The 25,394-nt window shown below is 35.7% G+C and overlaps 1 protein-coding gene across 8 annotated transcripts in view; it reads left to right on the forward strand.

Annotated features, from left to right (window-relative positions):
- Window positions 1-25,394, forward strand: part of PTPRK (protein tyrosine phosphatase receptor type K) — a 566,839-nt gene that overhangs the window by 172,951 nt on the left and 368,494 nt on the right. The gene's annotated exons all lie outside the window — the stretch shown is intronic.

Consider the following 25,394-nt stretch of genomic DNA (forward strand, 5'->3'; position numbering starts at 1 on the left):
TGTGCCACCAGCGAAGCCCCTGGGTCTTTTAAATTTTTAATTCAAAATTTAATATTCAGTAACTCTGGCAATTCAACGATCCTTAATCTGTCGTTTTAAATGTAGAAACCACAATTTCTGTTATTCTTTAGCAAAAAGTTGCACACCCATTCTTTCTCTTATTTCTCTTCAATGGTTAATGAGGAATCAAAAGAGTTGCCTTTATAAATGACTTTGAGTATAATTTAGATTCTGTTTATAAATCCTCTCCAGAGTAGTACATACTTAAAATGACCTGGTTATATCTGTGTACTCAAATTTACAAATTAAGTACACAAAAGATTCCGTTCCATGCTCTAAGATATAAAATATGGATTTATTTTAATAAAATTTGGTTTATATATTACTCTGTTAAAATGTTGAGATAGTATATGAGTGGGTGGGAATAAGCTGGAAACTATGAAATGTGTTATTTGCAAGGCATTTTTTTGACAAAGCTATCTCTATTTAGATGAATTAAACAACTTAATATACTATTTAAATATACAAAATGTTCCATATTTTTGGGAAATTTTACACAAGTTAAGGGATAATCCACTGTGCTTAATGGCCTTCGTAGAGTCAAACCTGTGCTATAAAAAGTTAAAAGAAAACAAACAAAGAAAATAATGGAAAGTAGTAACTAGATATTGTTTTGTTGATGTTTTTTAATGGAGAAGTAGAGGCTTAGTTTCATAGAGGAAAAATAACCATTCCTAGGCACAAAATGGGAGAGCAGATTTTCTCATAGGTAAATATTTTTCTTTCTTGAGATAGTAATTTTATGTGAATGATTTTCCAGGGACTACCTATATGTAGGGTTAAAAATTGTATTGTTGAAATAACTTGTGGAATCCTTATAAACTGTGCTAATTATTAAACATTCTAAGTAACTGAAAAGCTAATCCTTATAGATTTAGATACTTGACACTTGGCCATATTCATTTCAAGTAGTTAATGATACTTAATATGCTCTGAATTCTTAAGTGTAGGAAAGAAATAATAGGGGTAGTGAGTGTCCTATGTCCCATTTTCAATATTTCAAAAAGTTTAAAGGCTATTGTATATTTACCATTGTAAATTTGTTCATTCTAACACAATACTGAAATCTCTAATTTTTATTGAAATTGTATTATTTCAGAATTGTGACATAAGTTATTTCATGTTAGAGGTCTGGATTGGCAGTATTTATATATCTGAAACTAAAAAAAAAAAAAAATTTAGTACAGTAATGTTATGTTGAAAACAAGCTCAGGCTAATTTTAGTCATAAGGGGCGTTGGAATGACATTGCCATCCAGCGCAGCTTATTTTTTTCCCTGTTAGTTTCCTCTGTGCTTATCTAAAAGCATATAAAAGCACATTGACGTTTTATCAAGGCTCAAATCAACATAAAGAGAATCACATGGGGTCCAAGCAATTATGAATATTTTGGAGAAGTAGTCTAGGAGTTCTATCAAGGGAAGTAGAAAACATAGACTAAATTTGGCGGTGAGTAAATGGCTTTGTACTTACCATCCATATTAGGTTAATACTCTGGATGTGTTACTCAAATGCTAATTAGTGATTCACCTTGACGTTATGTAATAGCAGCTGTCCTCACGTCTTAATGTTCTCTGACTGATGAAATTTCAAGAAGATGCTGTTCAATAGAGCAAAGATTTGGAATTCTGTCTGTACCACTTACTGGCCCTTATACAAAGGGCCAGTAAAGAAATACAAAGAAATACGAAGATTAAGTGAGGATTAAATGAAATAATATTTGACAAGCTTTAGTAGTCTGACCTTATACATATTAGGAGTTCAATAACTGTTGGTTGTTTTTCTGATAGTAAAGTGAACAGGCCCTGGGAAATAAGAGGCATTTAAGTTTTTTAAACTTTCTTAGATTTATATTAAAATGATGGGAATTTTATGGGATGTTCTCTTAAACTTTTTTATTCTCAAAAAGATCATGCGTATCTCAAAGAGTTTTTTTTATTATAAAAACTTTGTAGGGGCTTCCCTGGTGGCACAGTGGTTGAGAGTCCGCCTGCCGATGCAGGGGACGCAGGTTCGTGCCGCGGTCCGGGAGGATCCCACATGCCGCGGAGCGGCTGGTCCCGTGAGCCATGGCCGCTGAGCCTGCACGTCCGGAGCCTGTGCTCCGCAACGGGAACTTTGTAGGATCTAATCTTGAGTAACAATGAATGTAAACATGCTTATATTTGAAAGGAAATAAGAAATTTCTATTTATTTTAGATAAATGCATGTTAATGAAGAAGGCTTTCCCCTAACGTACATCACTCAGGAAGTAGTGAATTGAACTACAGCAGTGGAAAATGTGTGTGAGAGAGACCGGCCTTCTCTTGATTCTATACTAAAGGATAATTCCAGCTGAGCAGTCTATTGAAATATTACTGTGTAGCCTATGGCTAACTCCTCACTTATCAACTGAGCTAGTTGGGAGGCACTTACAGATCTGTTTCAGACTTTTTTTTTTTTTTTTTTTTGCGGTATGCGGGCCTCTCACTGCTGTGGCCTCTCCCGCTACAAGGCCACAGCGGCCATCCCACTCAGCGGCCATGGCTCACGGGACCAGCCGCTCCGCGGTATGTGGGATCCTCCCATACCGGGGCACGAACCCGCGTCCCCTGTATCCGGCAGGCGGACTCTCAACCACTGCGCCACCAGGGTAGCCCTCAGACTTTTTTTGACCTGCAAAGATACACACATAAATTTTCACTTTCGGATTTCTAGTAAATGTTATAAAAATTTTATTCTTTAGAGAAAATTAAATTATACCACTGTATAGAGAATAACATTAGATTTACTCAAAAATATTCTTTTTAAATCCAATAAAATGAATATGTTAGTACCTTTATGGAGTATAAGTACTATTGCAAATTTAAAACAAGAATTTTTGCAGGCAATTGAAATGCATGATTCTTAAATATTTAATCATGTGTATAAAATGTAATATAATGTAGTAATCCATGAGGCACAAAATGCAAGCATAAAGTAAATGAAATAATATCATGTAGCTATCAAACTGGAAAATGGAAACCATTTCTTAAAATTAACTGTTTCTTACTCGATAAATCTCTCTGAGGTTCAGCAAAACAGTGATTTTTCTAGTGTTATATCAGCTGACTTTCCTAAAGCTTCCTTTAAGTTATCCACCATTTGTTTTCTTGGGCTGCCAGGGATGGAGCAGGTACAGAGTACTAGGAAATCCTGTCATTCTTTTTCACAGTGTGACCCAAGGACCCCACACATCAGAATTTCTTTGGGTGCTTATTTTAACTGGGAGACTCCGGGGCCCAAACATCAGAATGTGGTATCTGGAAACTGTGCTTATTAATGAGCAACCATTGTGTTGTGTGATTGCCCTCCAGTTGGAATCCTGTGCCATATTTGAGTGCCAATACCGTGGGGAGTATGTATCTTTTTTTTTTTTTTTTTTTTTTTTTTTTGCTGTACGCAGGCCTCTCACTGTTGTGGCCTCTCCCGTTGCGGAACTCAGGCTCCGGTCGCTCAGGCTCAGCGGCCATGGCTCACGGGCCTAGCCGCTCCGCGGCATGTGGGATCTTCCCAGACCAGGGCACGAACCCGTGTCCCCTGCATCGGCAGGCCGACTCTCAACCACTACGCCACCAGGGAAGCCCAGGGAGTATGTATCTTAATGAGGCAAGGCTAGATAGGATATTGCCTGTATCACATATCCTTCCTAACTAGCTTATGTGGTGGAAACCATGAGCAAAAATATCACACAGGTAAAGGCTTTTATCCATATGTGTATCAGTCTTCCCACTTTTCTCCTTCTGCCTTCAAATCTGAGCGGTCTATTATATTTTCAGGAACTACTCTTCCCATCTGAAATCTATTGCTGCTTTCCAGCTGCTGCCTGCAGATATTTAAAAATTGAAACGAGCATCTTGTTTCCTATTATCTTTCTGCCTACCCATGTGCTGAGATAATGCACTGGATATTTTTGTTATTCAGTTGAACAAGAGTTCTATTTGCATGATTTATCAAGATAATTATTTGCTTTGAAACAGCAGATTGAGAAAGACATCTCACTTCCAGGTAATCTGCTACTGAGGAAAGCCCAGTATCGTTGAGTTATTCCACTGTCCAGTGAGAATTTTTGGTAGACTAAACCTCCCAGTCTTTGGGAAATGTCCTAGAGCTGTGCTCGAGGTTTCTTCTTTCATCTTTTTCTCATTCTTCTGCTGTGGCTGAAACTTAGGGATGTGCAACCCTTTCTACTAACATTTCTCTGTGGTTGGAGTAGTGTTTTCATTCAACTACACACAGCTGGGTTGTTCTGAATAGGTAGCAGGTATTGAACTCTTCAGTTGACACAGAAGCCATGAGCTGTGGTGCAGGAGGAGGAAGGGCCAACTTGCACAGAAATGTATGAGAGAGAACCGCCCGCCCCCTCCACTGATGGTGTCTGAATGGGATTGTAGGCTCTGGCCTGAATATGCCCTCTCCTTCAGGGCTAAGGACCATTATAGTAAATAGTGATTATCGTGGACCAAGTGGAATTCGGCCTCTGCTTTATTACAACTGCTTAGATTATCGCTGGCTGCTCTTACCACTCTTTACTTCTGAATAAGTAAACCTGTTTTGATGTATTTGAGTATTAAAGGTGATAAAAATACATTGAATTTAACTTTGAGAAAAGTTTACAAGTCTGAAATAATATTGTAATTGATGCAGGCTCTTTGAATGGGCCTATTCTCTATAATCATTCATGTACTTCACAGAAATTTCATGAGTGTAGACATGGCAAAGAGAGGTGATTGAATGGCTATATAACATCACTACTAGTTATTGTTAAAACATATCAGTACTTCATATATTCCTAAAAGTGATGCTGCATCTTAAATTTCTAGAAAAGAATGCACTGGTAAAAGAGATGTTTATAGTCAAGTTAGGAGAACAGACATAAACAATAGTTCCAGTATAGGAAGACATATTACCAATACAATATGATCAACAATAAGTTAATTATAGTAAAGTGCTTGAAATGGAAATATTGTATCATTTTTCTTTCATTTTGAAAAATAAAGACAGTTGCTGTTGAATATTTATAATTAATTATAATTTCGAATGATAATTATGAATATTTATAGTTATTTAAGCATGCATTTTTATAACTATTTGGGTGGTGTTGATCTCTTTTTCTGGTTACAGAGAGCTAGTTAATTCTATAAATATAAATAGGCTGAGGCTGGGAACAGTGTGTACTGTGACAGTGGCCAGAAATGCTGAATTCTTAACACACATGGTGGGACTAGGCATCTGGGTGCTGGAGCTCCCCACGGAGGCAGTGAAAAATAGACCCCTCTCCATACTTCTTTCCTACTCCTGCCTTTCTTGCCCTCTAAGGGAAGTGACTACTTCTTAGATCATGTTATACAACTTGTAAAAGGCAGTTAGTAATCAGAGGTCCTTGATCTCTATCTTTGCCTTTTTCCTGCTGCTTAATATTGTGATATAAAATGAGACTATTAAAATATGAACTCTGATCCATAGCTGGTTAAATAGTTTCTAAGTTACAACTACAGAATGAAAACACTTAAAGCTCAGATTTAATAGCATGATAGATGCTACCTTGCATTGTTTCTTCTGTAATTGCAAATATAGCAAAAGAAAATATGGAAGTGAAAAATGTCTCAGTGTTTTGGTTTATGAGGAATGGATCTTTGTACCCTGTCTCATCTCCCAACACTTCCGGGCTCCACCTCATTCTTAAATTGTGTCTAGAAACTTTAAACATTCTTAATTTCCAAGTCCCAGCTTCACCATGAAGTACTACCCTTATGTAAAGTCCTGAAATTCACATTTCTTCTACTCTTTCTTTGAAATTTAACATTTCCTCCCTTGTAGAATTAGAAAAGCTATGTACCATGTTAAAAAATGCATGGGACTAAAGTGGAGTCAGAAATCATGGCTTATAGTTTCAACTCTGATCCTGCTTTATCTTCATGATGTAGAGCAAATTGAAATATTTCCAGACTTACATTGTCCATACTAGTTTGGAAAGTGATCTGAAGTAGAAATATAGATTTGTGCATCATCAGCACAGATTGATGGATGAAGCCACGATTATGTGGTAGATTGTCCATGAAACATTGCAATTTCTGTTGTGAAGAAAGAAACTCAGATGAAAATCTTTAACTGAGGCATCGGCAGAGAATGAGGAGGCCATAAGAAAGTTGAGGAGGATCATCAGAGAGGTAGCAGGAAAAATAGCAATAGTTGTGTCAGAAAATGCAAGAATTTAAAGAATGGTAAATTCCTCTTGTTTCTATGGAAAGATATACTAAGGTGAGAAACGCCCAATAGATTCATTAATTAAGGACTCATTGGTGACCTTGGTGGAAATAGTTTTACCCAAAGAAGCAGACAAAAGCAAGGTTGCAGTGAAGTGAGCTCACCGTGCAAGTGAGAAACCCCATTGATTATGCCTTCAGTAAGCTTGGGTGGAGATGGGGAAAAGAGAGGAATGTGGACCGAAGTGAGGGGCTGCTGTTGCTGTGACGATGGAGGAGGTTGTACGCAGGGGCTGATCAGTCAAGAGGGATGGACTAAAGAGACAGGAGAGAATGGGTATAACTGTTGGAGGAGGACTGGGAAGAGGGTGAGGCCCTGCACCTAGAGAGAAGGCTTAGCCTTGAACAGGATGAGTAACACCTGTGGCCTAGACGTTTCTCCATTTGGCTCAGTTAAACACATTGTGTGGACTGATTTTCCTTTATTTACTTTGCCCAAAACTATTTGCCTTTCAGTTGGCTCACCGATGTTTAACAACGGATGCTTTGAGAATGACTAGGGGAAAACCGCCTTCAGCAGCAATCTCAAATTATGAAATTCCAGCAGAAAAAACAGTTTTTGTGTAGAAAAATTGGGAACTTCAGTGAAAATATTTTTTAAAAATTTACTTAAATTCTTTTCTTTTCAGTTGCTAGAATTTTACAATATGATACGTACACATACAGACTCAGACTCGTACATTATTATCGGTAGAGAACGGCTGCTCTGCACACTCTAGACCCTCTACAAATATGTGTGGGCTGTGCCTTGTTAAATATATTAAAAAACCTTTCTTGGGTAAGAATGGAAAGAGAAAGTACAAGACCGACAGAATCAAATTTTAAGTATTTCAATTCTTCTATTTTAAATTTCAAATAATTTGGACATCCTGGATAGAAATGTACTTTTCTATTATCTTTGGTAAAATGGTTTGCCCAGCTGCTTCAGCCTATACTGAATTCATAATTTACTGAATTCATTTGTTCTGAGTGTAGGTGTAGGAAAACTCTTTCATCTTCACAACATAACATTCAGAGGGTAAACACTGCTAAAGAGAGGATGTTTAAACAGTGTACAATTATGAAGTCAATATACCTTTAAGAATTTCAGAGTTCACTCTTACCATAAGGAAAACATAGCCTTTTGTTTCTGTAAACATAATATTAACCCTCCAGCAAAGTGTTAAATTCATTAAAACATCTACTATGCTTAATTTCTGTTAAATATTTGCCAGTGAAATAAAAATACTTATTTTAAAACATGCTGCAATTTGGACTTCAATGGGTAAGAGCTGACCATGAGAGACTGAAAGCATGTGATTAAAGAGCAGTCCAGATAAAAATGGTCTGGGCTTGAATCTGAGCTCCATCATATATCAGCTGTGTAATTTTTAGTTAGGTTAAGCTGTCTAAGATTCATATTTCATATGAAACAGGAACAATAATAGTACCTTCTTGCTGTCATACGAATTGAATGAGTTAAAATTTATAAAATGCTTAGCACATTGCCCTACTCTTTCTAATGATGTTAGCCATTCTTACTGCTGTTTATATTGATTCCTGTGTTGGGTAGTAAAAGATAATTGAATAAAAACCATAACACATTCAGAATATATTATGTAAAGAAATGCACTTTATAAGAATGAGTATCCTAGGAATTTAATTTTGTTTGGGAGAAAATCATTTCCATATATAGAAAACACAAATATGTTAAAATGTAAATAAACAGTGATTATCTCTGGGTGGTATGGTTATGAGTGCTTTTAATTTTAACTTTTTTGCATTTTTCATATTTTCTATGAGCATGCATTACTTTTGTAAAATGTATGTAGCAAATGTTATGAAATAATACAGATCATTCTAAATATGAAATATTTGGAGATTAAATGCAAAGTTTAACAAGAATACAAGATGAGTCTTTTTATATTTGGGATGCAATTCCCTTCTAAAAAATTGAAGCACTTTCTGGATTTAATCAATGAGCATGGTAATTAAGTGGAGGTTTTTAGCAGATTTTACATCCTGGGATAAGATTCTTTTGCTACCCTGCAGCACACTTTTGAGATAGCTCATCCTAATGTCAGTGGGTGTCTGTTCAAGATGTGAAAACCAGCATTTTAGCATGGAAATTGCTGGGTAAAGAAGAGTAAAATTAAAATAAGATAAAAACAAAACCAAACCAAAACCCCACTAAACCATGTCTAAGTTATTTCTAGAGGTTTTTTTATTTCTTACATTATTAACAGTAGATAGTCATGAGATGATTTTAAACTCCAGAATTTGGGCAGTGTTCTTTCACTAGAGTTCCGTATTAACATGGTTATTATTATCAGTATGACTGTGTTTGTGGTTTCTTTTCAGGCTTATGTTTTCATGTTATGAGAGTTCACATTTACTGGGAACATTTATCACAATCTCTCTCAATATTTACATAAGGAGGAAATAAAGGATAGGATGAAGAATTTTTTGGCAATAATGCCTGGGAAAGTAGGGGATCACATACTAGTTGGTATATGGGACAAGTTCAAGCAGGCTTTGCTTGTACTGCTGTTTACCAATCCACCAGCAACATGGTCAAATTTCAGTTACTCTGGTTTATTAACTGTGAGTAGTTGCATAAAACACAAACCTTACTACTAGGTGTTCAGCCCACAAATCATTATATAAATAACACATACATCATGATCAATGACATATCATGTCCCTTCTTTCAAAATCTGTTGGTAAGCGGTCGCTGCTCATCTATCTTCAGTTCAAGCAGACAGCAAGCATGTAGTTGTATTGCCTCCTTGTCTCCCTGTGGTCAACCTACGTGACATTTTATAGAAATGGGTAATTTAAAGAGTAAATTGTCTGACAAAGATCAAAGTGCAGCGAAGAAACAAAAAATGATAATGCTGGAAGTAAAATTTGAATTGAACTTAAATGGAGTTAGTAGAAGAAATTGCTGACCATAGAAATGTTGATCTTCAAGCTCTTGAGACTAGACATATGGACAGAGAAACTTACTGAAGGAGAATATGTTGTCATAAATGAGGAAGGGGGTTGTGACAATAAAGGAAAAGATGTCCCAGACGTGACACTGGCAAAATACTCAGATTAAAGGAATTCTCATAGTTATTTCACGACATTACGAGTGCAAAGGGTAAAATGTTGGAAGCTAATCCAGATTTAGATAGGAATATGACAAATGATGGAGGCATAAAATACCCACTAGCTCCATATATAAGACTTATGAAGAAGGCAAGCCCTGCTCAAACTACTTTTGATAACTGTGTAATTCAGTTTTTATTTTTGAGATAATTGTAGATTCATATACAATTTCAAGAAATAATAGAGCTCTTCTGAACCTTTCATCCATTTCACCCCCATGATACTCTCTTACATTTTGCATAACTGTAGTACAGTAGCACAACCTGGAAAATAATATTGATACATCCTGACCTTATTCAGGTATTGCTGGTCTTACATGAACTTCTGTGTGTGCACGTGCACACGTGTATGTGCATATGCATGTGTGTGTGTGTATGCAGTTCTGTGCAGTTTTATCACTTGTGTATATTCATATAACCAACCACCAACATAGTCAAGATATTGAACAGTTTTGTCACCACAAGTACCCCTTGGGCCGCCCTTTTATAGCCACATCCACCTCTTCCTGCCCCTTCATCAATATCCATTGGGAACCACTAAACATTTCTCCTTCTCAGTAATTTTGTCATTTCTAGAATGTTATATAAAGGGAGTGTGTGTGTGTGTGTGTGTGTGTGTACGTACAGTATGTACTTTTTTTAAGTCTGTGTAATTCCCTTGAGATCCATGCATGTTATTGAGTGTATCTATAGTTTGTTTCTTTTTATTGCTGAGTAGTATTCCGTAGTATGTATGTACCAGTGTTTTTTTAACCATTCTATCATTGCAGGACATTTTTGTTGTTTGTTATTTGGCTATTATGAATAAAGTTGTTACACTTTTCTACATGTTTTTGTGTAACTGTAAATTTCTATTTTTTGATAAATGCTCAGAGTGCAGTTGCTGTATAGTATGGTAGATGAATGTTTAGTTTTATAAAAAATTGTCCATCTGTTTTACAAAGTGTCTGAGCCATTTTATATTCTCACTGGCATTGTGTGAGTGATCCTTTTTCTCAGCATTTTCTCCAGCACTGGGTGTTAGCACTGGTTTTTATTTTAGCCATTTTGATTGTTTTTTAGTGATCTCATTGTGGTTTTAATTTGCATTTTTCTAATGGTTAGTAATACTGAATGTCTTTTCATGTGATTATTTGCCATGTCTAAAATGTCTTCAGTGAGGTGTCTCTTTGTTGAGTTTTTAATGTCCTTTATATTAATGTTTTCTCAACATTTTTAATGTTTTAGTGTACCAAATAATTATTAGTTTCACTTTTTTTCATTTCCCTTTAAGTTTGATTGAAAATAAGAATTTTTTATAGTTTTGACAAAAAGTTTTAAAGAATGTTTGAATAGTCATAAATTTCCTTACTGATTATAAAGGTTTATTTGCACAGGTTTAGCTTGCATGCTCATTTTTACAGCCCCACACTGCTGAGCAAAGTTGAGGACTGTCTGTAACATTATAAATGTGATATGTGGTTTGTTAGGGGGGGTATACAGGATGCTGTGGAAGCTCACAGCCTTTGAGAATGTGATGTCTTATTTGGGATCTGTACCTGGATAAGAGCTAGCCCGGCAGAGATAAGTGGAAAGGCCACCTTCCAGGCAGAGAGAATTGCATATACAAAGACTTGGAGGTATGAGAGAGCATAGCACTTTAGAGGATATAGAAGAAGTCCAGTATGGCTGAAGCATGGTGCAAGAAGGGCTATGGAGAACCTGCAAAGATACGAGATAGGGTCAGAAAGATATTGTAATCTGTGTTACAACACATGGTTTTTATACGGGGTCATGGGAGAGACCCAGTTAAATCTGAAATTCACAGAGATCCCTTTGACCACAGTATGGAAAATGAACTGTAGGACAACACAACTAAAATATTTAATACTTTATAGAAGTGTTTTACATTCAGAGATGTTCTAGTGTTTGTGCTTGTTTTGGTGTTTGTGGGTAGTGGATGATTTTTATTTGCAGAATGGTTCCAACTGATTATATACTAACCCAAATGCCTAATATCAAAATGTAAAACTGGTTAAAGTTGAGCTATTCTGCTTAAAGTTGAGGCAGATAGTCCAGACTCCAAAGCACCACCTGATTCTCCTTTCCTGCTTCTGATCAGATCTTGACTTCATCTCTTCAAACCTTGTAGGCTGGAGTGCCTGGCAGAGAGGCCCCTTACCATTTCAACCATGACATTTTAGCTTTTACTTATTTTGTGTAAATTTCATTGCATGATTTCATTTTTATAAAAAATCTTTCTAAGAAAATATTCGAAAATCCTTACCCTAAGCATTTTGGAAATTCACCTTGGTAAATTCTAATTTAGAAAAGGGAAGTTTTAAACACTGGGATACATTTTTAGTAAGACCCAGGTGAGAAAATGAACTATCAGGAACTTTCATTTAATCAATTTGACTTGTGAAAATTATGTCCTCAGAGATATCTTTTATTTTTGAAGTTTAAGTTGCCATGTCCTTTACAGTTATCTATCAGATCTTCTGTCAGATCTTGAAGGAATTATAGTGATGATTTTTCTCTATCCTACCTGTATGAACATGTTGTATTTAGACTTGCACTTCATTTTCTTTGGTATAAAACCACCAGTCCCTTTATACAAAGTAGGACTACTGTTGTTTTTGGATTTACAGATGTTTTTGTTCTACATTTATATCAAGTCACCACTCATTTTGACACAATGGTGCTACCCTTTATTGCCTTGAGGTTCTCAGATTCCTTACTCTTGATCAAATTCCTCACTCTTCAGGCCCTTGGACTTCAATTAGTAGGATGTGGTAGAAGTTACAGCTTCAAGATTGAATGAGTCATTTTTTAACCATTTTTAGAATCCTGGCTGATTTTAGGATTTGTCTCACTGGTGTAATTCAATACCTAGCAGTACTTACGTAAAGTTCCCTAGAATTGAAAAAGTAGACAGAGCTGAAACCTTTTTTTTTTTTTAAACTTCTAGATTAGAGAGTAGGGGCAAAAAGAGTACTACATTACATTGGAGATAAAAGACTAGCTTTCTGGTTCCTAAGGAGTTAACACGGTTTGCAGATTCAAAGATCTGCTAGGCCAATAGGTAGTAAGAGCTTAGTGATAATTTTTCCATTTAAAATTTAAATATTAAAGTATATTCCAATCCACAGTGTTTTTTTCTGTTTGTTTGCTTGTTTTTTGTCATGCTGAATTATAGGCCCAGTGTTTCCATTACTTTCAGTTATTCTAGAAAAGCTAGAAATCTCGATTTTTATCTTAGTTTCTTTTTTAAAAAAACATTGGCTTAAGTGTTTACAAAACACTCTGTAAGCCACGCAAAACATTTCTGTGGACAGATTGCACCCTTCATCTATCAGTTTGAAAACCTTAATCCAGAACACACATTACTGGATTTTATCAATGTTCGTTTAATCGATGAATACCTCTCTGGTTGCTCATCCTTACCCTCTGCCCCCTTTTTCTTTAAGGGCATTTTGATACTGTTGATAAGTTTTCTTGTCCTTAAATTTTATCAAAGTTAGTTTCCTGTCCACCCTCCACCTTTGCACTCCCAAAACATGTAATATCTGCTGGGCTGTTTTTTTACAACAGACTGAAGCCTTTGAAGTTTAAGAACTTTTTTTATATCTGACCCTGATTGGTACCTTCAGTACTTTCTTCCTTGACTGTGAGGTAGTCTATGAGTATCCCATAAAAATTTAGTGTCTTTGGTCATCTAGCTATTCATTCTGGCCTCTTATTTCTGGCTCCTCTCCTGCTGCCTGGAGTTTTTAGGTCTTACTTTCTGTCATCCCCATCAAGTGTGTGCATGCATAGGTCCACCTACGTGGACTTGGTACATGGTTTTCTCTCAGTACTGGCCACAGTGAAAATGCTGCTTCATGTTCTGAAACTGGTGGGTAGATTGCCCACCTGTCCCTGATTTTTCTGGGACAGTCCTGGTTTATACTAGTTACCTGCGCATATTATATATAGTGTCCGTTTCACTCTGTTTTTGTTTGGAGAAAGTCTTAAATGGTCACCCTGGGCCTTTTCTTTTACAGTTGTTACTGAGTTTCCACTGTTGGAAACCTAGCCCAAACTCCAATACTCAAGTAAATTTCAAATGCATAAAATTTCCTTATTGCTCAGGTAAAACAAAACAGAATATAACACCTAAGTCTTTTCAACAGCACGTCTTTTCATCAAAATTCTGCAAGTATTTTACAAATAAAGCCCATGATGTCCACTGATTTCTGTTGAGTACTGTGAACATAGTTGTGTTACCTTTCCCTCTTAGCAGAATCAACTTCTGAAGATACGCTTATTTGTTGTTTACTAAGTCAGTAAAACAGCAGAAGCTCTTTACCTAAATTGTCTCAGTGGGCCTTTCACCGCACGTTTCATTTATTCATTTATTTATATTTGATACAATAAAAAGAAGATAAAAAGGCCGAGATCATGAAAGCATAAAGCTAGAATGAATTTCTATTTTTTCCTGTTGATAAAGTCTCTCATTCATTCATTCATTTATATATATTCATTTATATATATATTCATTCATTCAATTATAAACCACTATCTCAGGGATTTAATTCTTGAAAAAAATCCTCTAGGGAATACTTACGAGCAAATTTATTTCTGATTTTGTTTCCTGCTTACATTTCACTAAATGAAAGAGCCTAAGAGGTGTGAGGAATAGTAACATCACATGTTTTTAGGTTTGCTGTAGTAATTCCCATTGCCCTTGGTTGACTGCATTATTTTTTTTCCTTTTTGTGGATTTCGTTCTTGAATTCTTTGGGACTCTCATAAGAATTTTCTATTATGCCTTATTCATATGTCTTTTCATGATTTCTCATTTACCTTCATTTCTTTCTTTACCTGTAATTGCCTTCACGTGTAGTATAAGGGAAGGTTGGTACGGTATGGAAATCTCTGTTTGCAAAAGCCCATAGCAATTACTATCGTTCTTAGATAGTTGGGTTTTCATTTACTTTCTTATTTAATAAGGACACAGTCATTCCTTTGCTGCCGCATATTTTTATTCATTGGTAGCCAAATTAGTGATTATTTTTCTTATCAGTGCTCAACAGGATGTTTGATTTGCTCCACCTCCAATTTAGAAATTAAATTATAGACCTTCCAAGTTTTCATACATGGCTTATTAAGGGCATAGCTAAAAATACTTAATAACTAACTGAAAAGTAATTCTCTTCAATTTGACTGCTAGGATTATGTTTCTGGTAAAACTTCTCACATAATGCAAGTAGGAAAAAATAAAAATTGATTGTATATTTTGTTAAAATAAATTGAAGTATTTCAATTTAAAAATGGATATTTGGATTGTAATTGTCATAGAAAGTTTTTATAAATTGTTATGGCTTTAATACTATGAATAAAATACAATAAGCATAGGTCTTAATTGCAATCATATTTTAAAGATTTGGGGAAGGGTTTTGTTATGTTAGTATAACTAAGAGATATTTCAATATATTGAACAACTTTTTTTTTTTTTTTTTTTTGTGGTACACGGGCCTCTCACTGTTGTGGCCTCTCCCGTTGTGGAGCACGGGCTCCGGACGCACAGGCTCAGCGGCCATGGCTCACGGGCCCAGCCGTTCCGCGGCATGTGGGGTCTTCCCAGACCGGGGCATGAACCCGTATCCCCTGCATCGGCAGGCGGACTCTCAACCACTGCGCCACCAGGGAAGCCCCTGAACAACTATTTTATTTGCAAGTGTAGGGTACTTTTTTTATTGGCCTAGAGATGGTAGGTTTGGAATTCAAAAGTTTAACTAGAAGTCTTCATCAACATTTGACTAAAATAACTCATTTTTGGCACAGTTTTACTGCTTGGAACTGTCATTAATCCGATATGTCAGTTAATATTACATTCTTTTCATATAATGAGTTAATTGGGAGTTTTATTTGCAAATTATGTAAATAAATGCATATTTGGAAATCATATAGCTTAATTTGATGTTTTCATACTAATAATGCTGTGGTGACTTTTGAATATTATTCTTCATCACAGCTTTTTACCAAAGCATCTGTGTTTGTGTGAAATCTACAATAGATGACCTAATATAGACCTACAATAGATGACCTAAATGTCTTAATATTTTTTGTCATGATGTTTGGGTTATTGACATAATCAAATTTCTATGGCTACTGTATTTCTGACAAAGCAAGATTTCAAGAATTTAGAATCAACATTTTGAGCAGAAATGAAAACAGCTAATTCATGTTGCTAAGTCATGAAATATTATGTTTTGTTGCTGGGTTGCACTTTTAAATTTCAATTACAAGGTAGAAATTGAACTGTTATTAATATATAAATGTAGGAAACTTTTAGATTTCTTAAACAGTTTATTTCCAGATAATAGAATTCACTAGCTGAATTTGTCACGGTTAAATATTAGTGTACATATATTTAACTGTATTTTGTGTGAGAATAAGAACAGTAATGAAGCTTAAAAAATGTATGAAGTATGAGATTACTGTACCTTTGCATGCACCTTCTGCCCCCTCCGTCTCTCATACATACTCATATATAGACTTACAGATTAAATGAAAAAATTAAAGGTCTCTGATATAGGGTGGACTTTTCTGCTTCTTAGAAACATAAGCAAATGAATGAAAAATAATCTCAATATATTACATTGACCTTTCTTCACTATAGATTTAATTCCTGTTCTACAAGTTTAGATATACCTCAGCATGGTAGATATTGGCTCTGCAATGAGTTTAGTCCATCTTTCAGTTGCCTGAATTAGCAACATTTTTATGGTACCATTTTGACAAGGGAGAAAGTATAGTCTATTGATGCTATTCTCATTGTCTCAAGGAGACAAAGTCAGACCTCCCCCTGAGTCACTAGACAAAGCCACTGTGATTTAAATGATACCTCTTCTCACCTCTCCTTCCCATTACTCCCAGTGTCCCACCACGCTTGCTGGTGAATGACTAAGATTTCTTTCACCCTCACAGATCAAAGATTAAAAAGTAATTTATATTATTGTTCCTAGTGAGATTGTAATAGTCATTTGTTAGGAAGCCTCATTTACTGTTTCATGTGCTTGAGAGTCAAAGTATTATCACTTAAATTCAGAGTTTTGATGCATATAAATTAATATTTTTTAATTCCTATTGTTATTAGGATAACAAGCATGGGATTCTCATTTGTCATAGATTTACTATGCTCCAAGCCTCATATCGAGTGCTTTGCTGATACTCTCCCATATATTCTTCATGTCAGTCCTATGAGGCAGGCTATGTTATCCCTGTTTGATCGGTAAAAGACCTGTGTTTTAGAAAAGAGAAATAATGTGCTCAAGATCACATATTAACATGTATTCAAGTGAGTTGGTTGACCCCATATGAATTGTTGGGAATAATTTTAAGCTTTATAAGTGTTTTATTTTTCCCTAAGGTCTGTTTATTGAGAACTAGAATCTGCACTGGATTAATTTGTCAGGCAGCTGAAAAGAAAAACAATTCTATTTCATATAATTTATGAAATATTTTGGATTGGGACTTCACAGCAGACTATCTATGAATAAGATCATTATACTCAGGAAATTAACTGAAGTTTTATTATACTATAGGATGTATCAGAAAATTGGCTAAAACCTCCAACTTTTTTAATGACAGGATTACTCACTGTCAGGCCAAAATAAAAGACTGCTTCTCAGTGTTCACCTTTCTGTTTTCCTTTGCTTCCTTGACTATTTAAAATATTTGTCATTTAGGTATGTCTCTCAAATTCAGTGTTTTCAGATTTTTCATGTATAAAACATATGGCAAAATGAAATGATCTCTAAGGTCCCTAAAACCTCAGAATTTTGTGAGATTGTGGCCACTCAGAGCCTAACAGGGAAACATCAGCAATATAATACCCTTCTGTCTCCCTTTTCTTTCCTGCTTCTGACTGTTATTCATCGGAATATTTTTGAGACAGCAGGTGTATACTAAGGTGAAAGTACATTCTTTTCTGCTTTTCACTAAAAAGATGAAAGTAGATAAATAGGACATTTATTGCCTGAGATATATGTCCTTTTAAAATATAACTTAAAAAAAATAGATACAGTAAGTATTAAAAAAAAACACCAACCACTTTCCTTTGTAGTTAAAATTGAGTGCTTCTATTTTGAGGATTAGATACATACAATTCTAATGGAAATAAAGCTTATACATTTAGATTCATTATCTCAGAGCATTTGGTATAACACGCAAGGCTGTATTAAACACCTTCATGGTAACAAGATATATCAGTGAGAAGGGATACAAATGCAGGTAGTGTATTCTTCCTTTGCATGGTGATTAGCACATATATTCTCTCTCCAATCTGACTTATGTACTGAAGAGAAATCCTAGATAGTGTTGGAGGAGAAATAAATTGGAAAACATTCTTTCTTCTCCTGAAGCTGAGCTTCACATCATAACTTATTTGTGTCTCAGATGTTGGGATTTTCTCAAATGTCAGTGATTGAATTAGCCAATACTTATTGATTCTTGACCCCTTCTTTAGTACAGTGCTGGATGCTGTGGCTTGAAGCAGTGTAGGGTATTGTCATCAGCAAGATGACTTGTCTTCTTGAGGAGATGGCAGACACACACAGAATAATTAAGGAATAAACAGGATGAAAGCAGCTACCATCCACTCGATACTTCCTTTGTGCCAGTCTCAAAGTTAAGTGTTTCATGTATATAATGGGAACAAAAATGTACCTTCTTGTCCGTACCTGAAGGCTCAATTCCCTTTGGAGTCACATCAAAGAGAAGCATATATTCAATATCAAAAAGCATTTAAAATAGCATGCATGCATTCACTGAAGACTCCTGCAGATTTATGTATCAATGTATTTGTTTGTGTGTATGATACATATCATGATAAATGGAAAAACTGCTTTTATAAAACCTCTTTATATGGCTCCTCCAAGGTCCAAGGTTCACATCACTAATTTTGGCTCTAATTTTGTGCATCTTTGTAAAAAAGAATCTTTATATTGGCTTTGTATTTAGAAACCTACCTTTTACATTCAGGGTCAGTGTTTTCTGTTCCCCAGATAACTTTCTGCCTTTTGTTAAATAAATGTATAGTTTCTCTAGATTAATTTAAAAAATTTCCCCATTTATTCTCTCTGTCAACAGGGGTATGACAAAAACTGAGGAATACAAACAAAAGTCCTCCTTAGAAATGAGGGGTGATTGTGGAGAGTGAAAGAAAGACTGAGAATAATCATAGTTTCATTTTGTTGAGCCTGGCTGCATATGTCCTACATTGTGCTGTAGCATCTTATGTTTTACAATATTTTGGTAAACACAAATCTCCAATTGTTAGCAAATTCAGGATAAGGATCCCGATGTAACTTGAGTTTATTTTTGAAAGATGAGTGTGATTTCTTTGGCTGAGTGGTGATAGGAGGGTTTCTGAGACAGGGAGCACCCTGAGTGGATGCAGAGAGGATGGCATAAGAGAAATATTCAGCCTGGTACTGTTGATCAGAATACAGTTGCTGACTCGATTATAACAAAGAATCAATATGAGGGATTTTGGCTTTTTTTGACAGGTGGTGAGAAGAGTGATGAAGGATTTTTTTTTTGGCGGTACGCGGGCATCTCACCGTTGCGGCCTCTCCCGCTGCGGAGCACAGGCTCCGGACGCGCAGGCCCAGCGGCCACGGCTCACGCGCCCAGCCGCTCCGCGGCACGCGGGATCCTCCCGGACCGGGGCACGAACCCGCGCCCCCCGCATCGGCAGGCGGATTCCCAACCACTGCGCCACCAGGGAAGCCCGATGAAGGATTTTTGACATAAGAAACCAAAGCGTAGAAATTTCTTGTTGGTGTTTTTTCTATGCAATATTTGAAACATTTAAAGGGATAAATCTATTCCATGTATGCCTCCCAAAATTTCTATAAAGCAAGTGGTGTTATCTCTCTTTTGCTGATAAGGAACCCAGTTCTCTAAAAGGGGAAGCAAGTTGTGAAAATCACTTAACTTTTAAGCAATAGAGCCAGGATTTGAACCAAGTTGATCTGACTTCAGAGTTCATTCTCTTAACTATGTGCTTAGAAAAATAGACAACATTGCAGATGTTTCTTAGTTTAAGATCTGTCCTGTTTATTTCAACTGGACTTGGGAGAAATAAGAACTTTGCCCTTGTATATTTTGTTAAGCAGCTAAAAATGCAAACAACTCTGTTTCACATAAATTTATGAAATGTTTTTGGATAAAGCATTTAACAGCTGAATTTCTATTTAAAAGTTTGTAAGGGAATTTGTTAATGGAAGTTTTACTGTACTATAGAGATAGCCTATATGAAATAACCTTTTATGTGAATTAGGTCATCTTCTATTTCTTTATTTTACTTTTATTATTTAAGTGTTAGAAAACCTTGTATGACTTTCATTAATGATAAAATATCTATTGATTTAAAAAAATTATTTATTAATTTATTTTTGGCTGCGTTGGGTCTTCATTGTTGTGCACAGGCTTTCTCTAGTTGCAGTGAGCGGGGGCTACTCTTCGTTGTGGTGCACGGGCTTCTCATTGCTGTGGCTTCTCTTGTTGCAGAGCATGGGCTCTAGGCACATGGGCTTCAGTAGTTCTGGCAAGCAGGCTCAGTAGTTATGGCTTGTGGGCTCTAGAGCACAGGCTCAGTAGTTGTGGTGCATGGGCTTAGTTGCTCTGCGGCATGTGGGATCTTCCTGGACCAGGGCTCGAACCCGTGTCCCCTGCATTGGCAGGCAGATTCTTAACCACTGAGCCACCAGGGAAGCCCCTATCTATTGACTTTTAAAAAGTGTTTTATATAGACATTTATAGCATCTGTCTTACAATGTTGTTCAGATATCCAGAACAATGTTCTTTAGGAAGATAGGGGACATCTTTCTTGCTTTTCTGATTTTAAAAGGAATCTTTGTGAATTTTTACTAATCAAAATGATGATTGATGTAGGTTTTGTAAGCTGTGCTTTTGAAGATAAGAAGGATTTCTTCTAATCAAGAGATTTCTTCTTTGAAAATTTGCTAGAATGAACTTGTTAAAAAGATGATTTTTCAAAGTCTTCTTTGAATTTGTTACAACTTTTTACTGTAGTTCTATCATTTAAATTTTGTTCTGAATTTGGATTTTCTGCTTTGGTTTAAGTGGGGATCCATTTACAATTTATAATACATTTTAATGCAATTTATAATACCCTGTTCTACAGCCAGCATACTGCTATTCAAGGAAGATGAGGTGGTGTTGGGACACAGGTGTAACTACACGATGTGCATTTTTTTCTTGACGTAACTATGTTCAGTTTTAATATTGAGGTAAATAACTAGTAGATGGTTTTACTTCTTAGATTTAGCTTAGCAGGAAATCACAATTGACTGTCTTCTCCAGTCACAGTTTTATGTAGAATTGGCTTTTGGGCTTTTGGCAAAGTGGTATAGGCATGTATGGAAAACTTGACCTTAGTAACAAGTCAGGGTTGTCTTCATTTACTAATCATTCATTATTTAATTTGTATACTTTCATATAACTTTCATTGTTACACAAATAATTAGAGGTGACTTACCTCTAAGATAATTACCCAAATGGCCAAGATAAATAAGGAGAAAAGACTCCTGCTATGCAAGAAAGCAAATACGATTATAAAATCAAGTTCACAGCCAATAAACCTAAATTTTCCAGCCACTAAGACCTACATTGCTGTTCTAGCTGAACTTCAAATTAGATGCAAACTTCCTGGCACCAACTTGAAAAGAAAATACATAATTAGCTATTTAGTTTTTACTACTTTCAGGGGAAGCAAAGCCTTTCCTGGTATTAAATTCTAAAGCTGCGGGCAAAGAGGAAACCATAGAACATAAAGTGGTGGTTCTTACTTTAAGGGGGTGAATCCCTCTGAATACCTTTTGAAAAATGTTTTTCTTTAGAAAAGTTAAAGAAACTTTAACTTTCAGATATCTGTATTGTAAATGATAAATTTACATTTACAGCTATCTGTATTGTAAATGATAAATCTTCCTTGAGGCTGAGTTTATTATTAACTGAGCTAGGGCAGTGCTTCTCAAACTACAATCTATAGGTACATTCTCTGAGTTGTATGAAAGTTTTAAAAATTGTAAGGGATTTTTTGAGTCTAAAATTAATATTATACATATTTAAGATGATGCAGATGATTAAGAAATAATTCAAAGGCATTATTTGCATTTGTGTTGATGTTATATCTTTGCTAAGGGAAAGTACAAATTGCATCATAGTTTAGGGCACAAATGAAGGTTTAACAGTAGTTCACACAGAGAAAAATGATGGGAGCGTTTAGCTACTATGTGGCAGATAATACGTACCATAAGTGTGAGAAACTTATAGTAAACTGTGCCATTTATATTAGCTGATATCATACTATTTTTTACCATATATATTGTGTAGGTCCTGAGTTTGTATATATTAGCTTGAAAAAAGTTCATTCACAATAAATATAGTAAATAATCAGAAAAGAAATGTTTATACATGGCTTTAAGTCTTTTCTATTATTGTATTTTGGGATGCATTGTTAAATTATTGGCCCAACAGAAACATGAATCAGGGGCTATAAATCACTATCAAACAAAAGTAACAAAGATATAATAACACTGACTGAAATGGTGTTTCATTGTGATCAAAATCAAAAGAAGAATCAAATCCAAAAGTGAAATGTAATTATACAAAAACGTATACACGTTTTCACTGTTAAATGTAATATTTGCAATATTGATTCTGCAAAACATCATTTATTACATTAAATTAGTTTTAATTTAAATTTTATTGATTTTTACATTTGTTTGTATGGTTAGGAGTATGATAACAAAAACTCTTGTTATAATAAGTTAATGCTCAGAGATTATCTGTGCATAGTTTAACACAGGCCTGTGAGAAAGTTTTCCTTTTTAAAGATTAGTATTTTACTCAGGTTTGAGAAACACAGAGTTAGGGGTTTAGTCCTAAATGGTTTCCTGCCCGTAGGGATTTAACAGACCATGCTTTCTTGCACATTTGAAGTTTGCTAAAGTAAAAGTAATAATGCTTACTCAGTTGCTGGGTCTGCTAGAATGAGGGGATTCCTTATGTGATTGGCATACCGAGACTGGTGCTTGAAACAGATGTTTATCAACAGAGAAAGTCTTGAAACCCTATCTGGTTCTGTATTTATGTTATGAGATTTATGTTATTTATGTATTTATGTTATGAGACACATGGGTTTACTCTGACCGTTCAGACCAATGAACTCTTAGCTATTTTTACTGATTTGATAGAGAACCAAGAAATAGTTTATACTTAGACAAAATGACTAATTTTAGGAGGAAACTGTATCCACTGGAGAAATCTTATCCTTCTTGCAGGTCATCTGAGCAAATCTATGTAGTTGCTCTGAGAACTAGATTCCTCAGGCATCTGCCTCTCTCCTTTGCTCACCTCCTTAACAGTTTACATCTCTCTCACCACCACCCTTTTTATCTTGTTTTGTATTGGACGGGGCTTGGGGTAGTAATTTTGACCTTTGGGTTTCATCCTACCTATGATGCTGGGCACCTAGAAAGGTGGGTGGAACCATTCTTTCCATTACTACGTTAAGGAACTTGATCCTGAGGCCATTTCTACCTGTAAAAGAAGAATCTGAGTCACTGTGGTAAGACTGGTGTCCCTCGTGGGACCTTTTCTAAATCTAAGGGAAGTCCTGAGCCCTGTGTCCTTTGTGGAAGCCCAAGGTTGATATCAGCGTGAATTTCTTCATTCAGCAGATGTCGCTGCAGCTAGTATATCCATAAACTTGTTTGAGTCTCATTTATTTATTTATTTTCATTTTTTCAGGTGTAGAAGGACATTTATGTGCTTTTCTGTGTTGCAGGAAGCAATTTTAGGCCAAAACTACTGTGGAAACACAATGGTGTTTCAATCACAATTAGTTCCAATTTTCCCTCTCTAGATAGGTTTGTCTGTTTTAGCATCTTGTCAGTTTTTTCTTCCCCAGAGCACATTGTCTTTTAAAATGAATGCTGCTCAGGATAAATATACAATACACTCAACAGGGAATTTTGGTTTTGTATTTGAAAAAAATAAATCAGGAGACAACTGTTCAGATTCAAAGATGTGTTTAGTGAAGGTCAAGAGGTGAATATACTCGAGATACCCAAACTAGTTATGTGTGCTTGTGAGTGCAAGATTAAGTCGCTTTCATCCAGCTGCAGACAAAATCTGTTGTGAGGTCTTAGAAATCACTGAAATGGCTAATCACTATTGAAATAACATTTTGGTAAAAGATGGTAAGAACATTCGTAGTTATCAGAGACAGCCATATAAGTTAGTGGTTTAGAATGAATTTCTCTCTTGTCTTCTGAAGTATTTCTATTAATATTAGTGATAAAAAGGTTTGCAATCAGATTGTTGTGTTCCGTGTTCCATAATAATATGTGGCGTGACACTTATTGGATTAACTTTACTTTGTAGTATCATGTTTATAAAATATTTAAGATTTTGTTGAAAAGTTTATAAAAAGCAAAAAACACAGTAGGATTATGGAGTTTACTTACATGTGTAAATATAAGTGGAGATAATTTACAAATGTGTTTATAGCTAAGATCTTTCCTCTAAGATACAGAATCATATATCCAATTGCCTACTTGACATATTCTCTTGAATGTTTCAACAAAATTAATGCTCCTTCTTCCTTAGATGATATTTATTATTCTTTTTGGCAGCCTTTCTTATATTTGGTGAATTTCTTGCCTTATGAGTTCTCATGGCTTCAGAAAGAAATCCAACACCTTTAAGCCATCCTTATAGCTAGGGTATTGATAGGTGACCAAATCTCCACTATTCAGACCACCCAAAGGAGGTTTGATCAGGCAGCTATTGGCTACAGAAAGGAGGCACCATGAGGTTTTCTTCTGCAGAGAGTAGAAGCATAGACATCCATGGCCAGCAATGTATAGGACTCAGCCTGGGTGTTGGGAGGAGTGTTGTTTGCACTGAACCATGGGTCTCCATTAAAGAGGTCCTGGGGTGTATTTTGGTCATTGTCTGGGCTTTCTAATGTTCTTTAATGGGTTTCTTTTTTGCTGAAAATGATATAGTAGCTTCTGTTGTTTACAATAAAAATCTTGAACTGAACTTTCCCCCTAAAATGATCTCTGTCTAGTGTGCCAAGACTCAGGAAATTGCACTACTGTTTATTTGGGTATTTGAGCAAGAAACATAGTTGTACATTATGGACCCCTGTCTCTTCTTCACTTCTGTTTCTCATGCAACACCAATTCTTGTTGGTTTTTACCTCTTATATAGGTTTTGGATGGTTGCTTCACATTATCTTTACCATCTACTATCATAATTAAATATGAGGTTCTCTTCAGGGATGCTGTAACTATTTCCTAACTGGTCTCTACACTATAGCCAGAGTGATTTTTCCAAAATGTAAATCTGATTTAGGACAGCAACCTCTGCTTGCCCCAGCTTAACTCTTCTCTATGTCTTTCTGTAACAGTTAAGATAAAGGCGAAAGTCCTCATTTTGTTTATAAGGCCTTCTTGGGCTGTTCACTTCCTTCATCTCCATCTTCATCTCCCCCATTTTCTTCTACCCAGCCAAACTTTCAGTCTCTCTTATTCATTATACTATGCCGTGCTCCAGGTCCTTCACGCAAGCTGTTTCTACTGTCCTAAATGATCTTCCTTCTTCTCTTCAGCTATAACTCTCATGCTTCAGATCACAGATCTTTCTTCATATCACATCCTTTCCTTTTTCTGAGATAAAGGATCTCATTATACAGTCTCACAGCCAACCTCTTTTTTAAGGAGGCAGAGATTTGTTTTGACATATATTTTTTGACCCTTTGATTATTTTTGTGATACTTCATCCATGTAGACAAGCCCCATGAAGGAAAAGTACTGAAATGGTATTTGTTAGAGCATTTTAAATACATTTCA

Source organism: Orcinus orca, chromosome 12 (assembly GCF_937001465.1).
Source record: "Orcinus orca chromosome 12, mOrcOrc1.1, whole genome shotgun sequence".
Lineage (NCBI taxonomy): Eukaryota > Metazoa > Chordata > Mammalia > Artiodactyla > Delphinidae > Orcinus > Orcinus orca.